The following is a 20952-nucleotide window of genomic DNA, read 5'->3' as shown; positions in this document are numbered from 1 at the left end:
GTTCCTCAGCTCTGGTTTCCCATCTGCACACCTCTCTTCTCTGCACAACTGGCATATTCTTCAGCACTCTGTGTTCTCTCCTCTCTCACTCTGCAAACATTGCTTCTTTTTCTCCTTCTCTCTCTTTTCAAAATTTTCTGGTGAGAAAACCTCTTCTCCAGCAAACATTAGCAAAACAATGTCTCTTCCCAAGCAGGAAGGTAATTTGCAATTTCACAGAACATATATTCCTGGCGCTGCCCAGCCCCCAATGCAAACTAGAAGCGAGCAAACATAAAAATAATATTTTTAATAATTATTTTTATTTTTATTTTATTATTTTTTTTACAGAGACAGAGAGAGAGTCAGAGAGAGGAATAAATAGGGACAGACAGACAAGAACGGAGCGAGATGAGAAGCATCAATCATCAGTTTTTCGTTGCGACTCCTTAGTTGTTCATTGATTGCTTTCTCATATGTGCCTTGACCATGGGCTTTCAGCAGACTGAGTAACCCCTTGCTCATGCCAGCGACCTTGAGTCCAAGCTGGTGAACTTTTTGCTCAAGCCAGATGAGCCCTTGCTCAAGCTGGCGACCTCAGGGTCTCAAACCTGGGTCGTCTGCATCCCAGTTCGACCCTCTATCCACTGCGCCACTGCCTGGTCAGGCGAAAATAATATTTTACAAACTTATTTGACCAACATAAAGGAAAGCTCTGTTTGCAAGGGTGTTTCCCTCACTGTACCAGGAAGAGGAGGATATGTAAATCTCTATAAAACTGTAAACAATGAAGAAAGCTGGCCTTAACTCTGCACAATGATCTGACCCTTGTTACCTGTGCTTTTCATGGTAACATTCAATAGCTGACTCCCCAGCCCCAACATCTTTTGTCTTTAGCTGAAGGTGGCATTTAAGGTGATGGCTTTGGTGTTCCTGGGTCTCTCCTGTGTATACCAGAGGTGTACATGTTATTAAATTTTAGATTTACTCCTGCTAATCTGTCTCATATCAATTTAATCATTAGACCAACCAGAAGAACCTTAACAGGTAGAGGCTTTTTTCCTCCCAGCACTAGAAATGTGTGTGAGATTTTGTCCAGACTTTGAAATAATTTTTATTAAAGAGAAAAGCCATAAGCCCAAAATGGAGTGTGCTGTTCAAATAAGTTTGTAAAATGTGATTTTTATGTTTGCTTGCTTATAGTTTGCATTGGGGGCTGGGCAGTGCCAGTTATATGTGGTCTGTGAAATTGTAAATTACCTTTCTGCTCGGTGTTGGTCAAATAAGTTTGAAAATTGATATATATGTTTGCTTGCTTATAGTTTGCACTGTGTGTGGGGGACAGTCTGTAAGCAGGACAGACCCAGCAGCGAAGAGTCCCTCAGGGGCAGCCACAGCCTCCCGCCCAAGTAATGGAACACTTTGTGGTCTGGCCCTATACCCAAGCAGAGCTGATGGAGTTGGGGTCACAATTTAGGCAGAAACATACTGAATCCCTGGTAGCCTGGTTACTATGATTATGGGACATAGGGGTGGATGGCATCATGCTCTCCGGAACAGAGATGGAGAAATTGGCCGCCATTACCACACACTCCTCCTTGAGGCAGCATCTTCAGAACTGCCATGGCAACCCAGGAGACCATACCCTATTAGAATGGGTGATGGCTGCCATTCGTATGGTCTGGCAGAATGCTGGAGAATTGCCAGGGGCAATGAGTTGGTGACAGTGCTACAGTGAGTTAGTAAAGGTCCTTCAGGAACTAGGTATGAAGAATGCTATTTTCAACCCTGGGTCCCGTGGGCCAGACGATGAAGTGTTTATGGCAAAAGTGAGGGAATTTATCCTTGCTAGTGCCCTCTCAGCCCTTTTTGGGTCACATGTGGCAATCTTGGGCCCCTATGTGGGGCAGCCCATCAATGCGGTTACACAGATGGTAGCAGATTTGGGAGAGCTGGAGGCCGCTTGGGATCATAAAGCAGTGCGGGCTGCTGCCTATGTTGCCCGCCCCAATTAACAGGGGAAACGGGCCTATAAAGGTTACCTGAACACAGATGTGGGTAGATTTGATTGCAGCTGAAGTAGATAAGGCAGTGTTTCCCAACCTTTTTTGTGCCATGCCCCACCTCAACCTTTCTAAAATTTTTATGTCCCCCCCATGTAACATACATAATTTTTAACATTAAAAAATTGATTTGTTCACTTAATAAACAAATGATAGGTTCTAGGAAGAAATCACTATGAAATTGTTAACAAAACACAGTAAGTAAAATTTCAAAACATATAATGAAAAACAGAAATTTAAATTCCAAATAATTTTAATACAGATTTTTCTATATTAATTTATTATTTTAATTTAGTGTGATCCTTGCGCTTGATGCTTACTGCACTGAGATTTTATATTAGGTTCCAATTTGGTTAGCTTTAGTCTCAAGTCTCCACATTGTGTTATATCCAGCCGATTTCTTTTTTTTACCAGTTAATCATTTACAGCACTAAATCCACATTCAGCTAAAAATGAAGATGGAAACGGTAGCAACAGTTTTCTTGCACATTTGGTTGAATTTGGGTATTTGTTTCCTCACAAAGCCATGCCATCGCTCCTTTGATATTAAATAAAGCTTTAACTGACTCATCATTTTGCAATTCTGCGAGTTCTTCTTGATACTGCATATTTGATATATCAGACAAATCCACTAACATTGGCTGCATCATCCATGTTGGGAAATCAATTTGTTTTAAATCAGAAAATCTTTCTTTTAAATCAGCCAATAGAATATTCAAATGATTGACAATAACAAGTAAAGCGGTATCAGTTACTTCACATTTTTGGAGCCAATGAAACTGTTTAAAGTTTTTGTTGTTAATATGTTTCTGACATAACTCAATATTGGTAATGAAACCAAATATCTTTGCTTTTGCATCGACAAGAGTTTTATTTGTTCCTTGAAGTTGCTTATTTAATATATTTAGTTTTTCAAAGATATCGGCTAAATAACTCACAAATGCTTTACCATCTATTGTTAACAGATACTTCATTTCAGGTTTGTCGCTTAAAAAATCACTAAGAGTATCAAACAGTTCCATAAATCTTCTCAAACAGTTTCCTTTAGATAGCCATCTGACTTCAGTATGAAGTAAAAGTCTCACATGGTCTTCATTTTGTTCTTCACAAAATAGCTTGAAAAGACGCTCACATTTGGCACTAGCTTTAATAGCATTAACACACTTTATTACTGTATGTAATACTTCATTCAGAACAGGCGAGATATTTTTAGCTACCAAGTTTTCCCTATGAATAACACAATGCACAAGAATCATTTCTGGATTCGTATCTTTCATCAATTTTAAGCAGCCATTTTTCTTGCCCATCATATTGGGAGCACCATCTGCAGCACAAGATGTTATATTTTTCATTGGTATATCATCGAAATCTAAGTAGGTTTTTAGCTTATTATATATATCTTTGGAGGTAGTGGTGCTTTCTAATCTTTTAAAGGACAACATTTCTTCAGCAAAATGTCCTTTATCAATATATCTTACGTAAGTTATCAATACTGCCTCACTGTCTCTCATAGTTGATTCATCCATTTGCAAGGAGAATTTTCTTGTTTTCAGCTTTTCAATAAGTTGTTTTTCAATATCCTCACTCATTTCGTCTATTCTTCTGCTAACAGTATTGTCACTGAGTGGCATAGCTTTTACATCTTTGTCATCTTTTTCAAGAACCGTTTTAAGAAATGCTGATATTGACAGTTTTATTAAATTCTTTCCTATAGTGTGATTTTCTCCAGCTTTAGCGATGAATAAAGAAATTTGATAACTAGCCTCAAGAACACGATTATTAGTTGAAGTATGAGCAGTAAATAGAGACTTTAATGCTGTTCTTTTTTCAAAATTTTTCTTTAAAGTTTTAAAGTAACTCAAATCTGAATTAATATGAGCACTATGTTTTGCCTTCAAATGCGCCTCAAGACGACCTCGTTTCATTGATTCGTTGGTCAAGCATTACTGGCACAAAAGATAAAAAGGAATCCGCTCATCGTGAACAGCGAGTATGAACCCAAATTTTAAATATTCCTCCAAATATTGACGAGTTTTTTTTTTTTTGCTTGCACCACTCATTTTACTATGGGCTATAATAAAAATAAGATCAATTAAAAACTAATATTGGCCCTGGCTGGTTGGCTCAGCGGTAGAGTGTCGGCCTGGCGTGCGGGGGAGGGGGGGGGGCCGGGTTCGATTCCCGGCCAGGGCACCTAGGAGAAGCACCCATTTGCTTCTCCACCCCACCCCCTCCTTCCTCTCTGTCTCTCTCTTCCCCTCCCGCAGCCAAGGCTCCATTGGAGCAAAGATGGCCCGGGCGCTGGGGATGGCTCCTTGGCCTCTGCCCCAGGCGCTACAGTGGCTCTGGTAGCGGCAGAGCGATGCCCCAGAGGGGCAGAGCATCGTCCCCTGGTGGGCAGAGCGTCGCCCCCTGGTGGGCGTGCTGGGTGGATCCCAGTCGGGCGCATGCGGGAGTCTGTCTGACTGTCTCTCCCCGTTTCCAGCTTCAGAAAAATACAAAAAAAAAAGAGACAAAAACCTAATATTAAAATATGTGTTAAAATATATTCAATGTGATATAGAGTAAACGTATACTAAAAATTCATATTTATTTAAATGTATATAACACATTTACTACACTACCACCACAAATCAAAAGATATCTATATTTTTTCCACTTGACAAAATTTTCTAGAAAGTTATGCTTCTAAAATTAAAATTGTCATGCATGCACTATTATAGCCCCAATAATATTTATAAAATATTATTGCTTTCTAGCCCCGATGCAAGAAGTACTTAATAAAGAGTTTAATATTGATAAAAATAAAATCAAATACCAATTATATCTATACAATATATATACGTATATTTATTAAATCAACGAGCTTTGACAACAGTTTTGACTGACACTTACTTCAAATTAACACCAACTGAAGGTTGTGAAACACTACAGAAGTTGCAATGGGCCAATTAGGTGAGAATAACTGCATTGTTTAGCGAGTTTTTAAAACGTCCGGGGTTCCCCGCGGCAGACGGCACGCTCCGCAGTGAACCCAGGACGAAGTTTACTTGACGACGCCAATCACCCAGTTGATATTTTGGTCTCATCAAACGAAATTATACTTAATAATTATTTACTGCAATTATTTAAGAATTGCATTTTTTGTTAAATTTGGCACCGATATCTAGCATTGCATTTAAATTGCCCGGGGCAAAAGAGTTAAAGTCCTGTTGAGTCCATTTTCAAATTGCCCCCCTTAACTATCGAATTGCCCCCCTATGGGGCGTAGGCCCCACGTTGGGAAACACCAAGATAAGGGGAAATTGGATGGCCAGTCTAATAAAATTCTTTTGGAGCTTTGGCAGCACCTTAAACCAGAATAGAAGTTCCAGCCACTGAGACAAAAGGCCCCAACAGCTACCAATAAAATGTTTGGTGCGTGGGTAGCTCGGTTACAAGTGTTGGAATCCATGGGAGTCAGAAAAGACCAGAGTAACAGGCTTTATTGAAAGGAAGAAAGGAATCCTGCTGGGCACTTCTCCCAGGGAGAAGGGCGCTGGTTACAGACTAGGGCCAAATTATATAGTGTCTGGGAGAGCCTGAGGGGATACTGAGTCAAAAGTTCTGGTATGTTCCCTTTTATGGTTTTAGAATTTCAGCTTTCTGGAATGCTCCTTCTTGGGGCAGGTTGACCAGCTTCTTGGAATTCCTCTGCCTCAGGGGCAATATAGTCTAGTAGGGGTGAGGTCTGACAGATAAGTGGAATGTCAAGAGGACAGTTTGAAATTCACGTATCTATCAACAAGATTATATGATAGAGACGGCCGAGGGAGAGGAGAACTCCCAAGACCCATTGTACCGGTTTGAATAGGAAAAGGGCTAAGGGACCCATCTAACGGGGATGGATGAGGACCAGAGGCCACACGTGGAACTGGCTATCCACTGGTCCCCTTCCAATGTACAATGGGTGTTGGCCTTGGTGGATACAGGTGCAGAATTTTCCCTCCTCTATGGGAACCCAGAGCAGTTTGCTGGGACCCGGTGGCCATTGACGGTTATGGGGGCCAAACTGTTCAAGCGAAGCCAATAAGTATGCCATTGGGGATCGGAAGACTGCCTCCTAAGCCATATAAGGTGTATGTATCTCCTATTCCTGAATATATTTTGGGGGTAGACATCTTGCAAGGACTATGGTTGAAAACTATAGTCGGGGAGTTCCAGCTGCGGATCAGGGTTGTGAAGGCAGTGTTCAGGGACAAGCATCACAGTCCCCTTTGGAATTACCCATCCCTTGGTGTGTGACTAACACCAAGCAGTACCGCCTGCCAGGTGGTTATGAAGAGTCACAAGGACAATCCTCAAACTAAAAAAGGTGGGGATCATTTGGCCAGCACACAGTCTTTACAACTCCTGGTATGGCCTGTGCACAAACCAGACAGAACCTGGAGAATGGCAGTAGATTACAGAGAACTTAATAAAGTTGTTCCCCCTTTGCACACTGCTGTTCCCTCAATAGCTAACATGATGGATCGGCTAAGCCATGAGTTAGAGACATATCACTTTGTGGCAGACTTGGCCAATGCTTTTTTCTCTCGGATATAGCTGCAGAGCGTCAAGACCAATTTGCCTTCAGTTGGGAAGGGACACAATGGACCTTTACAGTGTTACCCCAAGGCTATTTAATGCATAGCACCACCTTATGCCATGGGCTGGTGGCTGCTGACCTGGCTAAATGGAAACAGCCAGAGGTAGTCCGCATGTACCATTATATTGATGATATTATGCTAACTAGTGACTCTCTTCCAGAACTGGAGAAAGCAGTCCCTACCCTGCTATCCCATTTGAAAGCATGTAGCTGGGCAGTCAATGAGAACAAATTACAAGGACCTGGGTTATCTGTTAAGTTCTTGGGAGTTGTCTGGTCGGGTAAGACAAAAGTTATCCCTGATACAGTTATAGATAAGATCCAAGCATACGCCATGTCCACTACAGTAAAACAGTTACAGGAATTCTTAGGTTTGTTGGGGTATTGGTGAGCATTTAAACCCCATTTGACTCAGTTACTATGCCCCTTGTACAACCTTATTTGGAAGGGGGTTCGTTGGGATTGGACTGAGCAGGCACAAGGTTCATTTGCAGCAGCTAAGAGAGCTGTCAAGGTGGCACAGGCCTTGAGTGTGTTTGATCCTGCCAGGCCCTGTGAGCTGGATGTTCATGTAACTTCAGAGGCGTTTGGATGGGGCTTGGGGCAATGGACAGAGTGCTTACGGCAACCTATTGGGTTTTAGTCCCAATTGTGGAAAGGTGATGAAGTTCATTACTTATTAGTGGAGAAGCAGCTGGCAGCTGTGTATGCTGCTTTCCTGGCCCCTGAGAACATTACAACCACAACACCAGTTACAGTCAAGACAACATACCCTATTGCAGGATGGGTGAGAGATTGGGCGACCAAACCATGTAGTGGTATGGCCCAAATGTCCACCCTGGCCAAGTGGGGTGCCTATCTGCAACAACGCTGTGCTCTTAGCACCAGCCCATTGAGGGCAAAACTGCAGGAGGTCTTGGGTCCAGTCACCTATGTGACCTTAGAGTCAGGTGCAGCTGGGGCTCAGGAGGCAGAACCTGAAGTCAGTCCCTACCAGGAGGGGTGGGTGCCCGTCCCTGAGAATGCCTGGTATACTCATGGTTCCAGCAGGGGCCAACCTGCCAAATGGACGGCTATAGCCTTCCATCTGGCCACTGAGACTATTTGGATGGACATGGGCACAGGCCAAAGCAGCCAATGGGCAGAATTAAGAGCTGTTTGGCTAGTTGCCCGTAATGAACCTTTACCTCTGGTGATCTGTACTGACAGCTGGGCCGTCTATCGTGGACTGACCCTTTGGATTGCTACTTGGCACATTAACCAGTGGGTGGTAATGCACCATTCACTATGGGGTCAGGCCATGTGTCAGGACTTATGGGAAATAGGACACCAGAAGCAGGTGACAGCATATCATGTCATGGGGCATGCCCCTCTATCCCATCCTGGGAATGATGGGGCAGATATGTTGGCAAGGGTGTGATGGTTGGAGACTGCACCTGCAGGTGATGTGGTGCAGTGGCTCCACCGGCGCCTGCTCCATGCAGGACAGAAAACTATGTGGGCAGCGGTTAAGGCGTGGAACTTGCCTATGTCCTATGCAGAGGTACTTGCAGCCTGTGAGCAATGTGCAGTATGTTCCAAGGAGCACCCTCGGAGACCACTGGTATCACCTGGACAGGTCCAGAAGGGTCATGTTCCACTGACACGATGACAGATAGACATCACTGGACCCTTACCAAAGTCAGAAGGGTACCAGTATGCAGTCACCTGTGTAGATACTGCCACTGGTCTGCTTGCTGTTTACCCCGCCCATAACTCTGACCAGAGGGCAGTCATACAGGCTCTGGATCACCTGAGTGCTGCATATGGGCGACCGCTGGTCCTTGAAAGTGACAATGGTACCCACTTCACTGGTTTAATGGTGAGGCAATGGGCTCAAAAGCTGGGGGGGTGGACTGGAAGTACCATGTTCCCTACCACCCCCAGGCTGCTGGTATCATTAAGCCGTAAAATGGACTCTTAAAGCAGGGACTGTGACAGGAGGGGGGCACGCCGCTATGGACAGTACTCTGGATTTTGAATGAGAGACTTCGACGGGGGAGCCCAGCTCCAGTAGAGGCCCTCCTGCATCGGGCAGCTGCCCCTATTCAGTTGCAGATACGCACCAAGGACATTTTACTCAAGCCAGGTTTCGGACAGCAGGGCAAAGTGCTCTTGCCTGTTCCAACAGCCCTTCTTAAAGGCCAACAGCTTCGATGGACTTGGCCCTGGACTGTACAGGCCCCCATCTGAGATGGTGGCATTTTTGGCACCATGGGGAAAGGGGCTAGAGGTGGACCTCCAGTTAACTCCTTGGGTAACCAGCACCTGGCCACCTAAGGTAGAAGTGTATTATCCCTTGATTGCTCAGGGGGACAGCATTACGAAGGGCACCTTTGTAATTTCTTTATGGCCAATAATGATTTCTCCTACTTTACTACACATAGAACCAGCAGATGCTAGTGTATTGGCCAATATGGTTTGGTATGCCCGCTCAGGGCAGCCTCTGGTACCAGGTACGGTGTTGTCTGCAGACAAAACTCTGGCCTGTATTCTGCCAGAGGGAAAAGATTTGTCTCTCTTGGTGCCACTGACAGCTCTCTCATTTTGCCCATAGCTTTTGTTTTGTTAATCCTATTGCTGTAGTTGGTACTGTTTCTGTTTATGCAATGTGTCTCACTCCTTGCACAGTGACCATCATGGAAGATACCTGTGGTTAGATTGTGAAGCAAGTAAAAGGGGTGAAATGTTGGTCAAATAAGTTTGTAAATTGATATATATGTTTGCTCTCTTATTGTGTGTGGGGGACAGGCTGTAAGCAGGCCAGGTCGTTATAGCCTGAGGCTTAGTTTTAAGACTAAGCTTTTCCCCACACCCTTGACTATTGCATGATGTGGGTGGTGCACTCTTATGAGGAATCCCATTATGCCTCAGATAAGTGACTTTGTATCAGAGACTTCCTTGTTTGTATATTGGATTAAAAGGTTTTGATTTCTATACTATAAAGTGGGGCAGACTGGGAGGTTGCTCTCTCTCAGTTCCTGCTATCACCATTGTAGGGGTCTCCCCAATCCCTTGCTCTTCATTGGCAAAGCAGGTTTTCTGCTTTTCCCTTGTCTTCTCTTGTGGCTTGCCTGTCTTGGTGAGACACCAATAAACAGAATGACCCACCATCCTCCGACTCCGCATTTCTTTATTGTCTACCCGAATCCAATGGGAACCTGCATGTGAATGGCCAAGATGGCGCATCCTGGCCATACACTTAGGAAGGGATATTATTTTGCTAATGTTTGCTGGAGGAGAGGTTTTCTCACCAGAAAGTTTTGAAAAGAGAGAGAAGAAGGAGAAGAGTGCAGAGAAGGAAGCCATGTTTTGCAGGGAAAGCAGAGAGGATGCAGAGTGCTAAAGAAGAAGCCTAGTTGGCAGAGCAAGGAGAAGGTGTGCAGATAGGGAACCAGAGCTGAGGGACCTTTGTGAGCTCCATTGAGACTGGTGAGGCCTTTGATTCCAGGAGGAACCAGAAAAGATTCTTCTGGTTGTAGAACTGGTTATGTCAGGGCTTTGTGAGCTCTGAATGAAGAGGAAAGTGCTTTCCCTGTGTGTTTCCTTGTTGGTCAGTGTGAGACTTTAATAAAGGAATGGCCTACCATTTTTTGGCTCCACTGTTTCTTTTTTTTTCTTTTTTTTCTTTTTAGAGACAGAGAGAGAGTCAAAGAGAGGGATAGATAGGGACAGACAGACAGGAACTGATAGAAGATGAGAAGCATCAATGATCAGTTTTTTGTTGTGACACCTTAGTTGTTCATTGATTGCTTTCTCATATGTGCCTTGACCATGGGCCTTCAGCAGACTGAGTAATCCCTTGCTCAAGCCAGCGACCTTGGGTCCAAGCTGGTGAGCTTTCTCAAACCAGATGAGCCCACGCTCAAGCTGGCGACCTCGGGGTCTTGAACCTGGGTCCTCCGCATCCCAGTCTGACGCTCTATCCACTGCACCACCGCCTGGCCAGGTGGCTCCACTGTTTCTTTACCATCAGCCTGAATCTAATGAGAAACTGCATCTGAATGGCCATGATGGTGGTGGTCCTTAGCCTTATAGTGTCACTTATGCTAAAGCCTTGGATACCAAACCTGGATTTGATATGTTGGACAGATAAAATATATTATGCTTACTGTAAGGCTAGTAGCCAGGGCTGCCACTATCAAAGCAGCCTGGCCCATGCAGGTTCGCATTGTATTCGGACAGTCGGTAAAGAAACAACGGAGCCAAAAACTGATAGGCCATTTTCTTTAATTCTAGCTTGCACCCAGCAGGCAAGTAAAAACACACACTGGGCTCCAAAACCCATTCACATTCAGTACTCACAAAGCCACTGACTTATCCGAGTTTCCTAGAATCAAAGGTTTCTAGCTCACCAGCCTTATTCTCCTCAGTTCCCCATCTCCTTCCTTATCCCAGATACAAACTCTACACAAACTGCCATCTCACTCAGCACTCTGCCATCTTGGCTGCTTTTCCTGGCCTACTCCACGTGGCCTCCTTCTGCTGCTGGCTCTACTCTCTCTGCTCTCACATGCTAATCCCAGGAACCAAGAGCACAAACTCCTGTTCTACCCCCATTCTATATTGTAGCTTCACAACCTCTAATCCAATATACAAAACAGGGAAGCCTCCAGTAAAGTCACCTCTCTGAGGCATGATTGGACTGCACCACCCCACATCAAAAAGTGCGGGAAAGGCCCAATCCCAAAACCAAGCCCCAGGCTACAAGGATTCTCAACACACATTAATACCACCTGGGCAGCACCATCCTCAACAAAGTGAGCACAATATATCTTATCTGCCCAACACTCACTTTGTTAAAGATGGCGCTGCCCACGTGGAAGCCATTGCCCAGGTGATATTAATGTGTGTCTCTGTGGGCTGTGGGCAGACTGGATCCTTGTAGCCTGGGGCTTGGTTTTAGGACTAAAGCTTTCCCACCCTTTTTGATGTGGGGTGGTACAATCCCATCATGCCTCAGATAAGTGACTTTGTATTAGAGACTTCCCTATTTTGTATGTTGGATTAAAGGTTTTGATTTCTGCACTATAAAGTGGGGCAGACCAGAAGCTTGCTCTCTTGGTTCCTGAGATTAGCATTAGAGAGCAGAGAGCTGAGTAAGGCCACGTGGAGGAGAAGAGAGGCAGCCAAGATGGTGGAGTGCTGAAAGAGAAGCCAGTTAGTGCGGAGTTTGTGTAGAGAGAAGGAGATGGGGAACAAAGGAGAATGAGACTAGTGAGCTAGAAACCATTGATTCTAGGAAACTCGGATAAGTCAGTAGCTTTGTGAGCACTGAATGAGTGAGTTTTGGATCCCAGTGTGTGGTTTTACTTGCCCACCGGGTGCAAGCTAGGATTAAAGCTAATGGCCCACCAGTTCGTGGCTCCATTGTTTCATTATCATCTGTCCAAATCCAATGTGAATCTGCACGGGCCAGGCAACTGTAATGGTGGCCCTGGATACTGGCCATACATGATACCTGTTTCAAACTCTCCTAATCATCAAATGACTAACAGGAGAATAGGGAGAGTAGCTATACAAGGTGGATACTCTAGACCAGCGGTTCTCAACCTGTGGGTTGTGACCCCGGCAGGGGTCGAATGACCAAAACACAGGGGTTGCCTAAAGCAATGACAATACATAATGCATATCAGGTATTTACATTTCAAATCATAGAAGTAGCCACCAAAATTATTTTTTGGTTTGGGGTCACCGCAACATGAGGAACTATATTGCGGGTTCACAGCATTAGAAAGGTTGAGAACCACTGCTCTAGACAAAGAGATGATTTACTGTCTGAGATGGGACCTACCTCCTGAGGGGGGTGGTGCAAGATTTCATCATAGTACTTAGAATAGCAGGCAATTTAAAACTTAATTGTTAAGTATATGATGTCTAATCACTATGATGTACAACTGTAACCAATATAAAATAATATTTAAAAATGTAAAAAAAAATAATAATACAAATAAAGAAAACTTACGAATTTTTTTGGTGGGAGGAGAGAGAGACAGGAAGGAAGAGAGATGAAGAACATCAACTCATAGTTGAAACACTTTGGTTGTTCATGTGATTGCTTCTCATATTGCCTTGACTGGGGCACTCCAGCTGAGCCAGTGACCCCTTGCTCATGCCAATGACCTTGATCTTTAAACCAGTGACCTTTGGGCTCAAGTCAGTGACTATGGGATTATGTCGATGATCCTACTCTCAAGCCAGCAACCCTGCACTAAAGCTGATGAGCCTGCACTCAAGCCAGTGACCTTGGGGTTTTGAACCTGGGATCAGCATTCCAGATAAACACTCTAACTAACCACTGTGCAACCACAGATCAGGCTTGAGTTCTTCATTTATGAAAATTTCCATTTAATATTTTTGAACTGTGGTTGACTAAAATGTGAAATAAAGGGTGACTACTATAAATCAGCATCTTATGCATAGTGATCCCCCAATATTAGCTGTTATTACTATGATTACCTGTTGATTTGTTCCAGAAAATTTATTATAACAGGGTTATGACACAAATGAGCTGGCTGGGGTATAATGTCCTCAGAATTCCACCCTTGAAATTAGACACGCAGTCCTGGCCAGCTGGCTCAGTAGTAGAGCACCAGCCTGGCTTGAGGAAGTCCTGGGTTCAATTCCCAGTCAGGGCACACAGGAGAAGCGACCATCTGCTTCTCCACCCCTCTCCTTCCTCCTTTTCTCTCTCTCTCTTTTCCCCTCCCACAGCCATGGCTCTGATTGGTTCCAGTGAGCTGGCCTCTTTGCTTAATATGTCTCTGTGGCCTCCACCTCAGGACTTAAAAGAATAACTCAGTTGCTAAGCACCGGAACAACGGTCCCAGATAGGCAGAACATCACCCCCTAGTGAGCTTGCTAGGTGGATCCCTGTCAGGGCCAATGCAGGTGTCTGTCTCTCTGCCTCCTCTCCTCTCACTAAACAAACAAACAAACAAACAAAAATACATGTAACATCTCCCATGAAACCTGATATAAAAAAGGAGACAAAGAAAAACAGTATTTTATTGCTATAAATGTACTCTGTAGTGCAAACTTGTAAAATGTACTTTGTATAGTATAAATTTACTCAATGAGAACACTTTCACAGTGTTAAAAATCAAAATTCAATAAAATAAAATTTAAGATCTAATTGGCTTTATTAAGCTAATCATGGATCAGTCAGCTAGAGTGTTCTTCCAGGGGTTGTAAAAAATGGAAGTAATTTTTAGGAATCAGGGTCAGGCAAGGAAACCCTTAGTGAAAGTAAAGAAAGAATTATTTGGAGCCCAGATATTTTCTGGGATAATCTTTTCTGAGAAGAGAAGGGGAAGGGTTTTAATCATGTAGCCTGCCTCTTTTTTCTAGGGGGCATAGAGAGGCCCTACATTGACACATTAACTTATTGGTGCTTGACCAGAAAATTCTAGATCAATTAAGATTATAATGCAATAAGATCAGATATTGAACCTAGGTTTGGTGTCATAGGCTTTTAACACCACTGATGTCATTTTGGGCCTGTGGTTTTCTCTTTAACAACATGTAGACAGACTCTAATATATCAAATTTTGTTTCATATTGTTAGGTTAGGTAGCCAGTTAGACATGAACTGGGACAGGCAAAGGGGAGAAGAGATAAGTTGACCCTATGCATCCTAGTATGTCTACAGGGTTTAGATGAATATTTAAGCTTAACAGGCCTCACCACACCCAGACTAGTGGTCTAGAGTTCCCCAATATGGTAACAGCCACATAGCCATATAATAAAGACAGATAAATGAAAGGAAGAAGCTAGGGAAAACAATAACAACAACAACAACAAAACAAGAACAGGGAAGTCCTCAAAGTAATAGCCCATAATTACTAGGCTCTGCAACTGACTGAGGCACTCACTCTCGAGAGTGAGTTGAACTGAGTGTATTCCTGCACAGCCAGTAAGTCCTTGCTTTGCTTGCTGCAGTTCGTCTCTTGATTGAATTATTTCTCTCAAGAAGACAAGAATCAAGGTCTCATAATTTCACCAATAACAAGATCACTGTATGTAATTTTTTTAACATACTAACTTCAGGAAATATACATTTTAGTACTATAATGTATAAAATAAATTCATAAAATATGTTTACAATGAAATTTGGATCCAACAATTTTTGAAACTCCTGAAGCACACAGTTGGAACATTACTAATCTGGTCTAGTACTATCATTTGATAGAAAAGAAAACTGAGACCTAGAGCTGAGACTTACTAAACCTAAAAGAACATGAAAATCTATAAAATATTGGGGAGCCAGTTAGCCCTGAATTCTGTCTTTGACAGTGAACCTATGATCACGCTTACTGGAAGAGTTAACTGATGTCCTGATAATATATATGATAATATATATGATAATATATATATATATATTAGAGAGAAAATAAGAGAGAAACATTGATTTGTTGTTACACTTATTTATACATTTATTGGTTGATTATTATAATGTGCTCTGACGGAGTATCAAACTCACAACCCTGGCATATCAGAATGATATTTTAACCAGTTAAGCTAACTGGCCAGGACTCCTGGTCTTCTATATCAAACTACCTCAAAATAACACATAGTAAAATGTTTGTTTAGTTGAGTGTTTAATAAATATTCCCCACTCACAGAAATGGAGAGTTGTCAATAGTATAATAAAAAGATTTTATACCTGTGTGAAATGTATATTACATTCTATCCAAATAGAACATTAATAATATTTCTGGAAGATCAGAGTCTAACGTTAGACCAGGCCTGGAGGCTAACAAATTACCTCAAAATAAGATTCTTTTAAAATTTATTCTTTTGATTTAAGAGAGAGAGGAAGGGAACAAGGGGGTAGGAAGGGATACAGGGAGGAAGAAGAAAGAGAGAAAGAGAGAGAAGCATCAACTCATTATTTCACCTAGTTGTTCCATTTAGTTGTGTACTCAATGATTGCTTTTGTACATGCCCTGACTCAAATCAAACCTGTGATCTCTGGTACACCAGGTCGACACTTTATTCACTGAAAAATCTGGCCAGGACCTGAAAATAAGATTTTTTAGGAAAATTCATTTGTTAATTTATTGTGCTACTTCAATAAGGTACTTTCCAAATCAAGACTGGGACGATTACTAATGTTTTTTTCATATAGTACAGTAATATTTGAGTATTCACTGCTATTTATGTTTCTCCAGTATATTTTGCACTGAATAATTATTGCTTGTATAATTGGAAAACACATAAAAATACAATATTAAATTCTCATCACAAAAAACAAAACAAAAAAACCCTACATAAGTCCATTCCTTGTACATCCACAAGGTGGCACATTAACACTTTATTTTTACTTCATTGATACTTGAAATTAGGCAAGTGGAAAAATCATAGTTAAGAAATTACGTTCACTTCAGGCACTATGCTAGGCAGAGGATAATTCTATATTTGGTAGAGGGTTTGTCTTATTCACTGCTTCGTGCACTTAGGTTTGTCTCATTGGTGAGGCATGACCACTGCTCACTACCTCTCTCAATCACAAAAATATTTGATAATAGGTTGTTATAATTTGAAATGCTATGATTTTTTGAGCTTTCTTTGAATATATGTTTTCTTTATTGATTTAAATTCATTGTGTTTACATAGATTCAAGTGTCCCACCGCATACATCTCCCCACCACCGTGTTTCCCTCAACATCCCCCTTGCCCCCTCCCCACTACACCCTCCCCCCTCCCCTCCAGGATTTGCTTCTCTGTTTTCTATAATGCTGTTATGTATATATAATATATATATATATTATTAAGAAAGATAAAGTAGAGATAAAGAGAACCAAAATTATACAATGGAAAAAATGCAGACTTCTTTCCCATAAAAAAATGTTTTTAATTCTTTATTTGGTGCAAAAATGGCATATAAAAATATGCCACAAATTTCTTAGAAGAGATAAAAAAAATTTTCTAGGACACTGGAGTATTTTCACAATAATTAGTAAATACTTCTCAGATTTGGGGAATATAGTTTCACTTCTTTTCAGAAGTGAAAAACTTTTTCAGAAGTAAAAAAAAAAAAAATTTGGACTAGAAAGGGGCCACATCCTAAACTTGATTAGCTTAAAGGAGGCCTTACAAACTCAGAGAGTGAAAAAACCACACAGGATTGTCTGAACATAAAACTTCCTAATTAAAAGGGAGTCATGGTGGATATTCATGTCCTAAGCTTGCAGCTTCCTTGAGAAAGGTCAGTCTTGACCTTAAGTGAGACTGTCTATCGTTTTGCACCTAAGGTAATATAACTTTGAAATATCAAAGTAGGCCCTGGCTGGTTGGCTCAGTGGACAGAGCATTGCCCAGCATGAGGACATCCTGGGTTCAATCCCTGGTGAGGGCACACATGAGAAATGACCATCTGCTTCTCTTCCTCTTGTTGTCCCCCTTCTCGCACTCTTTAACTCTCTCAGGCAATGGCTCAATTGTTTCTAGCATTGGCCTCGGGTGCTGAGAATAGCTCAGTTGATTCAAGCATTGGCCACAGACAGGGGTTGCCAGGTAGGTGTCTGTCTCTCTATATCCCCTCCTCTCAGTTAAAAAAAAAAAAAAAGATAAATGTTAAAGTAATCTTCTTTTCCAGACACTTAAGGACACACCTACCAAACCAGAACACCAGAACTCTCTCATTGTCATCTTGTTCCATGAATAGAATACTATTTTTATGTGTTGTGAATGTTAACTACCGGATACCCATCAATATAAAAAAGTATGTTTCTCAACTTTACTCTTGATCCAATCTCCGAGAATTCCCTACTTTGCTTCCTCCAAACTCCTTAATGTACCACCACAAATTTTGATAATTTGTATTTTTATTTAGTTCAAAATGTTTTAAAATTTCTCTTGAACTTTTTCCTTGACCCACATGTTATTTCAAAATGTGTTGTTCAGTCACCAAGTACAGGGGGTTCTCGGGTTATAACACAGTTCTGTTTCTACAACAGTGACATAACCCATATTTTGGTGTAAGTTGAAACACACCCTATCCTAAGTCACTTACTTATCCTAACACAGTTGTACAATCATAATCTAGAACATAAAAACACAACTAAGCCACAGAAAAGGAAAAGGACATAAATATACTGAACAGAAAAAATGACCAAAAAAATGAGTGCAAGAAAAATGCCTTACCTTTATTCCTGTGTTTGGCTTGTACACTGGAAGGGGCATTGCAAGGTGGGAGAGAGGGACCTATTGGGAAGAGGAAGCTGGAGAGGCGGGAGAACCTGCAGACAGTGTTGGAGATACAGGGTCAGGTGAATTGGGATTGCCTAAGGAACATGCAGGAGACACTGGAGATGATTCTACCTCTACTACATGTGTTTCACCTCAAGAAGCAAATGATGTAGAGGGTACAGCAGGGGTCCCCAAACTTTTTACACAGAGGGCCAGTTCACTGTCCCTCAGACTGTTGTAGGGCTGGACTATAAAAAAAAACTATGAACAAATCCCTATGCACACTGCACATATCTTATTTTAAAGTTAAAAAACAAAACGGGAACAAATACAATATTTAAAATAAAGAACAAGTAAATTTAAATCAACAAACTGACCAGTATTTCAATGGGAAATATGGGCCTGCTTTTGGCTAATGAGATGGTCAATGTGCTCCTCTCACTGACCACCAATGAGAGGTGCCCCTTCCGGAAGTGTGGTGGGGGCCGGATAAATGGCCTCAGGGGGTCGCATGCAGCCCACGGGCGTAGTTTGGGGACCCCTGGAGTACAGGATCTGTTGTAGGCCTCTCTACCTTCTTAAAGAATTGTTCCAGGCTAGTCTGGAAAGTTGATGACTTCTACTCTTCCAAAATCTGCCTATAGCATTGCAAGGCATCCATAACAGCTCTGGAGACAGATTCTTACTGAATCTGTCATCGCTGGGGTCCTTAGCCTGAAATTTGGCAAACCCACCCTCTACCATAGAAAAACCTTCTGCCAAATCCTTGGTAGTAAATCTCTTGGGTTCTGGGGGTTTCTATCTCTTCCTCTTCGATCAGTTGCTTCTCCAGCTGAATGAGGTCCTCAGCAGACAGCTCCTCTCCATGTGATGCCAGTAGCTCTGTGACATCCTCAGCCTCCACCTCCAAATCAAGCATGCAACCTTCTCTGGCAACAACCTTCTCTGTTACAGCCTCCACTGACTCCTTAAAGCCATGGAAGTCATACACAAACTGGGACACAGATTTTTCCACACATCATTTAAGTTTGTTTGCCTCACTTCATCCCAGGCAAAAGCAATGTTTTGTACAGCATTGTAAATGTTATAAGACTTCCAAAAGTCTTTGAGCGTCAGGTTCTGGTCCTCCCCAGTTGCATTAAGGGCAATAGCAAATGTCTTTCAGAGGTAGTAGGTCTTGATAGAGGAAACGACACCTTGGTCCATGGACTGTAAAAGGGCAGTGGTATTAGGTGGAAGGTAAACCACCTTGACATTAGGGTTAAAGTCACTCAAGTGGGCAGGGTGGGCAGGGGCAGTGTCCAGCTCTAGCAATACTTAAAGGGTAGCCCTTTGCTAATATCACTGCTGGAGCAAAGTGTCTGGAAAACCACTCCTCAAAAATCTGAAGCATCACTAACACCTTCTCGTTAACCCGCCAGACAATGCCTGTTAGGGCCCTTGGATTCTCTGCCTGGTACACCAACAGAGGCTTGAGTTTAAAGTCACCTGCGACATTCCCCGCAAGAAGCAAAGTCAGTCCCTCCTTGCCAGTTTTATGGTCTGGTGCCATCTCCTCCTTGGCAATGTCGGTCCTGCTAAGCTTCAGAAAAGACCTGTCTCATCAACATTAAACACTTGTTCAGCACAGTAGCCCCCCTCTTTAATTAGTTTAGCCAACCTATTAGGAAATTCTCTTGCTGCTTCATCATCCCCACTAGCAGGCTCACCCTGCACTTTAAGGTTATGCTAGTTGGCACAAGCTTTGAACTGCATGAACCAACCCTTACTGCCCACAAACTCTTCATTCCTGTCCCTTTTTCACTTTTTATTGTCTCAAACAATCATTTAACCTTCTCCTGAATCAACGTTAGACTACCTGGTACTGTATGTGTCGCAGATGCTGGTCTTCCAGCCACAAAATTAGCAGTCTTTCCATCTCAATCATCAAGCCACTATGCTGTTTAGTAATCACAGTCAATTTCATGGGGCTGATCCCTTTACATGTTCTAGGATGCGGTCCTTATCCTTGATAATTGTTGCTACAGCAGAGCAGCTAAGGCCTAGCATGTGGACGATGTTCGTCACTGATTCTCCTTTTACTGTTCTCTTTATAATGTCTAATTTCACTCCCCTCATGCTAGCTTTCCTGTTCTTCAAAGCACTACAATCAGAAGACTCTGACTTTCATTTAGGAGCCACAATAAGGGCCAAAAAGTCACCAAACAAAGCAACACAAATGGAACACTTGTGCTTTTAACAGTCCAAAATGGCGTAGGTACCTGACCAAGCAGTGGCGCAGTGGATAGAGCGTCAGACTGGCATGCGGAGGACCCAGGTTCGAGACCCTGAGGTCACCAGCCTGAGCACAGGCTCATCTAGCTTGAGCAAAAAGTTCAACAGCTTGGAACCAAGGTCGCTGGCTCGAACAAGGGGTTACTCGGTCTGCTGAAGGCCATGGTCAAGGCACATATGAGAAAGCAATCAATGAACAACTAAGGTGTCAAAATGAAAAACTGATGATTGATGCTTCTTATCTCTCTCTGTTCCTATCTGTCTGTCCCTATCTATCCCTCTGTCTGACTCTATCTCTGTCTCTGTATAAAAAAAAATGGCATAGGTAAGTGTACTGGGAGACACCAACTTTCTCACTTATATGTCACGTTACTACGTATTCTTCCACCACACACAACCAAACCAGTTTGCCCATGTCGTCCATAAGTATGATGCTAACATCATAATCTAAAATACTTATGTCTCAATTTTTTAAATTTTTTATGGGAGCGAGCACTGTAAACTCAAAAAGTCATGTGTTGAGGCTGTCATAACCTGAGGACTCCCTGTATTTTGATTTTCCAGCTACCGTTCTGTTACTGACTTCTAGTTTAATTCTCTTGTGGTCTGTGAACAGACATTGTATGATTTCTATTCTTTAAAAAAATTTTAGGTGGTGTTTTATGGCCAGAAAGTGGTACTTGTTGGTATATGTTCCATGTGAGCTTGAGAAGAATGTGCATTCTGCCATTGTTGGAAGAAGTAGTCTGAGACGTGAATTAGAAGCACTAAATTGAT

The sequence above is a fragment of the Saccopteryx bilineata genome, chromosome 2 (genome assembly GCF_036850765.1).
Source record: "Saccopteryx bilineata isolate mSacBil1 chromosome 2, mSacBil1_pri_phased_curated, whole genome shotgun sequence".
Taxonomy (NCBI): Eukaryota; Metazoa; Chordata; class Mammalia; order Chiroptera; family Emballonuridae; genus Saccopteryx; species Saccopteryx bilineata.
This window is presented reverse-complemented; position numbering follows the sequence as displayed.